At 41.6% G+C, this 6521-nt stretch overlaps 1 pseudogene; it reads left to right on the top strand.

The window, feature by feature from the left end:
• The first annotated feature begins 1749 nt into the window (after positions 1–1749).
• LOC125133416 (zinc finger protein 684-like) lies at positions 1750–6239 on the top strand (annotated as a pseudogene).
• The last annotated feature ends 282 nt before the right edge of the window (positions 6240–6521 follow it).

Below are 6521 nucleotides of genomic sequence, written 5' to 3'. Positions count from 1 at the left end.
ACATAGAGATTCCAGTTGAAGGAGTGTTGCTTCTCTATCACCTAGTCCATCTTTTCTAGGAAAAAGTTGAGAGAGATTAATCCTGGAAAGAGGCTCTTCTGACTTAAGACTTTTTACCCACTTCAGGAGAGATAAGAATCAATTTTTGTCTCTTCTATCCAGTGAGAGGAGAGTTTGACTCACCGCATTACATGAACCATCAAGAACTGTGTCCATGGAAATGTGGTCCCAAATGTTTGAGGAGAGAGGTGAGAGTTACAGAAAATGAAGAGTGGGTTTGTGTGGTCAGGCTCCACAGGAATCTGACTCACAGCAGGAGAATGAGGGTGTGGTCAAGGGAAAGGAGAATCAAGGGCTATACAGAAGAAATTCGACTTATTTCCTAAATGCTCCCTCTCTGTACCTCCCTCCCTCTCTCTCTCTGTCTCTGTCTTTCTCTCTCTCTCTGGCTCACAAACATGCATTTACACCAGTGCATTCTTTTCCTCACAATTTTATTCACAATTAAGCTGACTTACTGTTTTTAAATGTGTTTGTTTTGACCACATGCACTGCCTGCAGATGTTCCTGGGCAAGGGATCGAACCCAAGCCACAGCAGTGACAACACAGAGTTCTTAACTACTAGGCCACCAGGGAACTCCCATACTGTTTTAGTTGTCATATTTGCCCTTTGGTGTTATGAGGATTCCCTTTCTTCCCTTACTTCCCTGCGGAAATAGTTTATCACAGCCTGGTAGTGCTAGAAGGACTTTTAGGAATCCTTTAGTTCTGCTTCTTCATTTTAAGGATAAAGTAGTCCTGAGATGGGAATTGAGTGCTAGAGTCCCACGGCTTGTTAGTGGCTGAATCAGGCCTGAAATCCAGACTGTTCTTTTTCCTACATCACAGTTCAGTTGAGCTAGGGTTGCTTAATAAGTTTCTTTTGAAAACATGTAACAAGGAGAGTCATTCATTCAGCAAATATTTGCTGAGTGTCTGTTGTGGAGCAAACACCATTCTGGTACTTGGTGTATCACAATGAGCAAAACAACATCTGTTTTTCATGACTTATTTTTTAGTTTATTTTTTCAATTTTATTTTTAAATTTTATAGTGATTTTTATTTTTTCCATTATAGCTGGTTTACAGTGAGTGTTGTCAGTTTTCTACTGTATAGCAAGGTGACCCAGTCACACATACATGTATACATTCTTTTTTCTCACATTATCATGCTCCATCATAAGTGACTAGATATAGCTCCCAGTGCTATACAGCAGGACGTCATTGCTTATCTGTTCCAAAGGCAATAGTTTGCATCTATTAACCCCAAATTCTCAGTCCATCCCACTCCCTCCCCTTCCCCCTTAGCAACCACAAGTCTGTTCTCCAAGTCCATGAGTTTCTTTTCTGTGGAAAGATTCATTTGTGCCGTATATTAGATTCCAGGTATAGGTGATATCACATGGTATTTGTCCTCTTTTTTAGTGTCCCTTTGCATAAGCAGAATACATGAGGCCAAAGCAGTGCTCAGTGAACTTAATGTTTTCTTTTTCCTTCTCTTCCTGTTTCCATATATATGTATTGTATATATGTAGGTACATATGCATATGTGTGTGTATGAATATAGTGGGATGGTTTTAATATGATTGTCTTCTATCACAAATTTTAATTCTGAATCAAATATGTAATTTTTAGCTCTCCTGTGTACCTTATTGCAAGGAACAATGAACAGTGAACATGATTAGAGGAATTTCTCTGAATTCCCTCCACATGCCCAGTGGTGCTCACTATGGATGGAAGATGAATGTACTGTCACAGGTATCAGTGACATTCCAGGATGCGGCTGTGGACTTCACTGGGGAGGAGTGGCAGTTGCTGGGATGTGCTCAAAGAAAGCTGTATTGGGATGTGATGCTGGAGAACTTTAGAAACATCCTCTCGGTGGGTAAGGACAGCTTCCCTGTGTAACTCAGGAGTAGCCCCTGTGCCCTTACTTTAAGACTTGGGAAAGCTGTGAATGTTCGGCAGCTTTAACAAGTTTGGCCCAGAATTTTTGTGGTCTAAGATTCTTAACCCCCTTTGAGATTAAATGTAAACAGATAATATGTCTAATTCTTCTGCCTCCCAAATGGAGAAGGGTCTTTTCCATTCTAAAGCCTGTTCGTCATTATTCATAGGCCCTGGACTGCAGGAGGCAGACCCAAATTGTCAGGTAGTTGTTTGTCTGTAGCACTTTGTCCCCAGTTCTGTGTTGTTTCCCGTGAACAGGGTGTCCAGTCCCCAAAACAAAAGTGATCTTCAGGATGAAGCAAGGACACGACCCGTGGGTGGTGGAGGGAGAGAACCCACGTTGGCGCTGTCCAGGTGAGTCAGAGAAACCAGGCAGATGGGAGTCTTTGGAATTGAGATCCCAGTTGGTCAGTGAGGGGAAGGCACCTTGGAACTTTTCAGGAAGCACTTTTTTTTTTTTTAATGTCTTTTTGCCATTTTTAGGGCCGCTCCTGTGGCATATGGAGGTTCCCAGGCTAGGGGTCAAATCGGAGCTGTAGCTGCTGGCCTATGCCATAGCCACAGCACCGCGAGATCCGAGCCATGTCTGCAACCTACACCACAGCTCATGGCAACGCCAGATCCTTAACCCACTGAGCAAGGCCTGGGATTGAACCCGCAACCTCATGGTTCCTAGTCGGATTCGTTAACCACTGAGCCACAACGGGAACTCCAGGAAGCACTTCTTAAAGCCACACACCTTTGGAAGTGACTGGGTGCACTTGTCAGACCCCCAGTGACTTGTCACTTCCATTCTCCCACATGGCTGCTCTTGTGCAAAAGGATGTCCCTCCTTCCTGCTCTGGCTCCTCCCACTGCTGTTCCAACTCAGGGCTTGCTCGGTTCTCTCAGTTCCCAGAATCCTCATTCCTCTTCCTCCTCAACATGATGGCAGATCTTTTCATACATCCAGTTCTAATAACACAGTCAGGCTGTGTTTATTTGAAATGTGAGAAATGATGTAAGAGTCCAGAGCGTTACGGTAATAAGATTCTCTCTTGATGGAAGGCAGTCTCAGAAATAGCAAAGAATTGTCTTTTCTCTCATTTCCCTTAACATTATTATATCAGTTGACTTAGCATTTGTAGGGTTTTGAGCTTGGCAGTGGTGGTGTTGCATGGGTCATGGTGTGGCATCATGGTAATGGCAGTCAGAATTAACCTTCCTAACTACACAGTATATAAAGACAAAAGTTGATGAAGCCTAGGAGTCTTGTGGTTCAGATTCCCAGGGTTAATGGAAGCTATAAGTGTGGAAACCAAAGTGTAAAATTTGAAGAGAGTGATGGCAGGGGCAAAGCAGGGTTCCGGAGACTAGTTTTATGGAAGATTGAATGAGGTCATAAGAAATGGGACTCATTATCGGGAAAGATTCCTTTCAAATAGTAGAAATAACTGATGATAGAAGCAAAAGTAGATTATGTCTGGTCTCTTTTAAACGTTCTGCTGAGTGGGTGTGTTCCTGGCTATTTGTAAGCATTGGAGGATGAATCCTAGCTGAAAGTGTAGTTGGGGAAATTTCTACAAATATGTCCCAAGTGTGTTTTGGGTGGTTTGAGAGGATATGAGAATGTGCCTATAGGTAAAAGGGAGTTAATGGCTTGACAGTTCACTTGGTGGTTGTGTGCAAGAAGAGTAAGAAGGACAAGAAGTGTCTGGAGACCGAGGAGGATCCTAACAGAATAATTTAATTTTTTTTTTTCCTCTTTTTAGGGCCACACCTTTGGCATATGGACATTCCCAGGCTGGGTGTCTAATTGGAGCCGCAGCTGCTGGCCTACACCACAACCACAGCCATGCAGGATCCAAGTCACATCTGCAATCTACACCACAGCTCACAGCAACGCTGGATCCTTAACCCACTGAGTGAGGCCAGTGATCTCATGGATACTAGTTGGGTTCGTAACCCACTGAGCCACACGGGAAGTTCCAGGATAATTTAATTTTTAAATATTGTAGATCTTGGCTCTGATAAGATTCCTCCAAACCAGTCCAGCTCTTCTCATTTCCCCATAATGCCTTCATCTCCTTTTCCCCTGGTCACCCTCTTTATTCATTCCTCTTAGATGGCTCTCCCTATTCTCAGAGCTTACTCTACATCCTTGTAAGAGCCCATTTTAACTTTCTTTGTCCTCATTATAACATTACTTTGTGCCTCTTTCACCATCTTTCACAGGTTGAAAAGTCATATTTATAAGTAGAAAAACCTACTTGTTCTCATTATTGTTTTCCAGAGGCCTCCACTTAAGCAGTTTCTTCTTAATGTTGAGGGCTGGGAAAATATAGATTTCTTTTTTGTTTTGTAGTCTAGAATGGGAAGCTAGAGCTGAAACCAGAGACTTTGTGTATGTGTCTGTGATTTAAAATAAAAAGCATTATATGAAATCTACCCTCTTGCAGTATTGTTAACTGTATGCACATTGCTGTACAGGGGATCTCTAGAACTTTCTCATCTTGCAGGACTGAAACTCTGTACCCATTGAACTTCCCTCTCCTTCCTGCCCCTGGCAACCACCCTTCCACTTTCTCCTGATTTAACTATTTTAAATACTTTACATAGGGGAGTCATGCAGTTTTTATCCTTCTCTGACTGGGTGATATAACTCAGCCTAATGTCCTTGAGGTTCATCCATGTTGTAGCATATGAAAGATTTCCTTCTTTTTAAAAGTATATACAGACCACATTGCCTTTTTCCATTCATCTGTCAATGGACATTCAGATTCCAGGTCTTGGCTATTGAGAATAATGCTGTAATGAATGTGGGAGTGCTTATATCTCTAGGAATCCTGTTTCCAGGATTTTGTAACATGATGTTGGAAGGAGTAACTGAGTATGTTTCACTTTATTCCATTTTAGAAGTTATCTGCTTACTTGGTGATGAGCTAGAGAGACAGGAAGGAGAAAGAAGGAAGCAAAGACAATTTTTTGAACCAAGGAATGTTCACCTTCAAGAAAGCACTGACCAACAAAATAGTCCAAAATTGTAAACTGAGTATAAACCTTATTTCTTCAAGACAAAAACGGCATAAATGTGAATCAAATGGAAAGAGTTTGCAGCCTAATTTACACTTACTTAATTATAGTAAAAGTTATTTGAGAGAAAACTCTTATGAATACCAAGAATGTAGAAAAGCTTCAAAAACAAGTTATGTCTCATTAGACATGAAAAAAAGCATACAAGGAAAAAAACCTTTGGGTGCGATGAATGTGGGAAAGCCTTCCAAAAGAAGTCTCGTCTCATTAGACATGAAAAAAAGCATACAAGGGGGAAAAAAAGCCTTTGAATGCAGTGACTGTGGGAAAGCCTTTACCAGTAAGGGACACCTTGTAGCTCATCAAAAAATCCACAGCGGAGAGAGACCCTTTGTGTGCAGTGATTGTGGGAAAGCGTTTATGCATAAAGCATAACTCGTGGTCCACCAGAGACTCCACACTGGGGAGAAGCCTTATGAATGCAGTCAGTGTGGGAAATCATTCACCTGGCATTCCTCCTTCACTCAGCACGTAAAGTCCCACACACCCGAGAACTCATTTGAGTGTAAAGAATGTGGGAAAACCTTCAAGTACAGTTTATCCCTTTATAAACATTCTGGAAATCACACCGGCAAGAAACCGTACCACTGCAGAGAATGTGGCAAAGCCTTTGGGGACTCCTCAGTGCTGGTCATGCATCAGAGGATTCACACAGGTGAGAAACCTCACAGGCGCACTGAGTGTGGCAAAGCCTTCATCAAGAAATCACATCTCCTTAAACATTACTTAACTCACACAGCAGAGCAGCAAAATAAATGCAACACATGTGGGAAATCTTTTAAGCAGAAGACACATTTCATTCTCCATCAAAGAAATCATAAAAACAATGGAGCTTTGTAAATGTGGGAAAACTTAAAATTAGCCTTTTAATAAAGCAGCAAAGAATTCATCATGGGAGAAACCCTATCAGCTGAATAAATGTGGAAAAGCCTGTTCTGAAATTCATTTTCTGTAAGTGATACTACTTACTGAAAAGATTACAGAAAATTTTAAGCTGTAAATAGACTACTGAACAGAAAAGCTGAGGAAATTTTGAAAAACTGAATAAGGCATCAGACTGACTGTAACTGCATATATACACTGTCCCTATTTTATGGTTTTTAAACAAATTGTACAAATGTCTGCATTGCTTAAGAAATTGTATAGCCATAGGTATGAAATATATGCTATGCACATAATACAGAGTTATGTCTGTTATGATGATTGCAGAGCATTGTGAATGTACTTAATGCCAATGAATTACACACTTAAAATGGCTTAAAGAGTAAATTTTATGTTCTATCAAAATCTCTGGAGTTCCCGTCGTGGCGCAGTGGTTAACGAATCTGACTAGGAACCATGAGGTTGTGGGTTCGGTCCCTGCCCTTGCTCAGTGGGTTAAGGATCTGGCGTTGCCGTGAGCTGTGGTGTAGGTTGCAGACTCAGCTCGGATCCTGCGTTGCTGTGGCTCTGGCATAGGC

The sequence above is a fragment of the Phacochoerus africanus genome, chromosome 8 (genome assembly GCF_016906955.1).
Source record: "Phacochoerus africanus isolate WHEZ1 chromosome 8, ROS_Pafr_v1, whole genome shotgun sequence".
Classification (NCBI taxonomy): Eukaryota; Metazoa; Chordata; class Mammalia; order Artiodactyla; family Suidae; genus Phacochoerus; species Phacochoerus africanus.
This window is presented reverse-complemented; position numbering and strand designations above follow the sequence as displayed.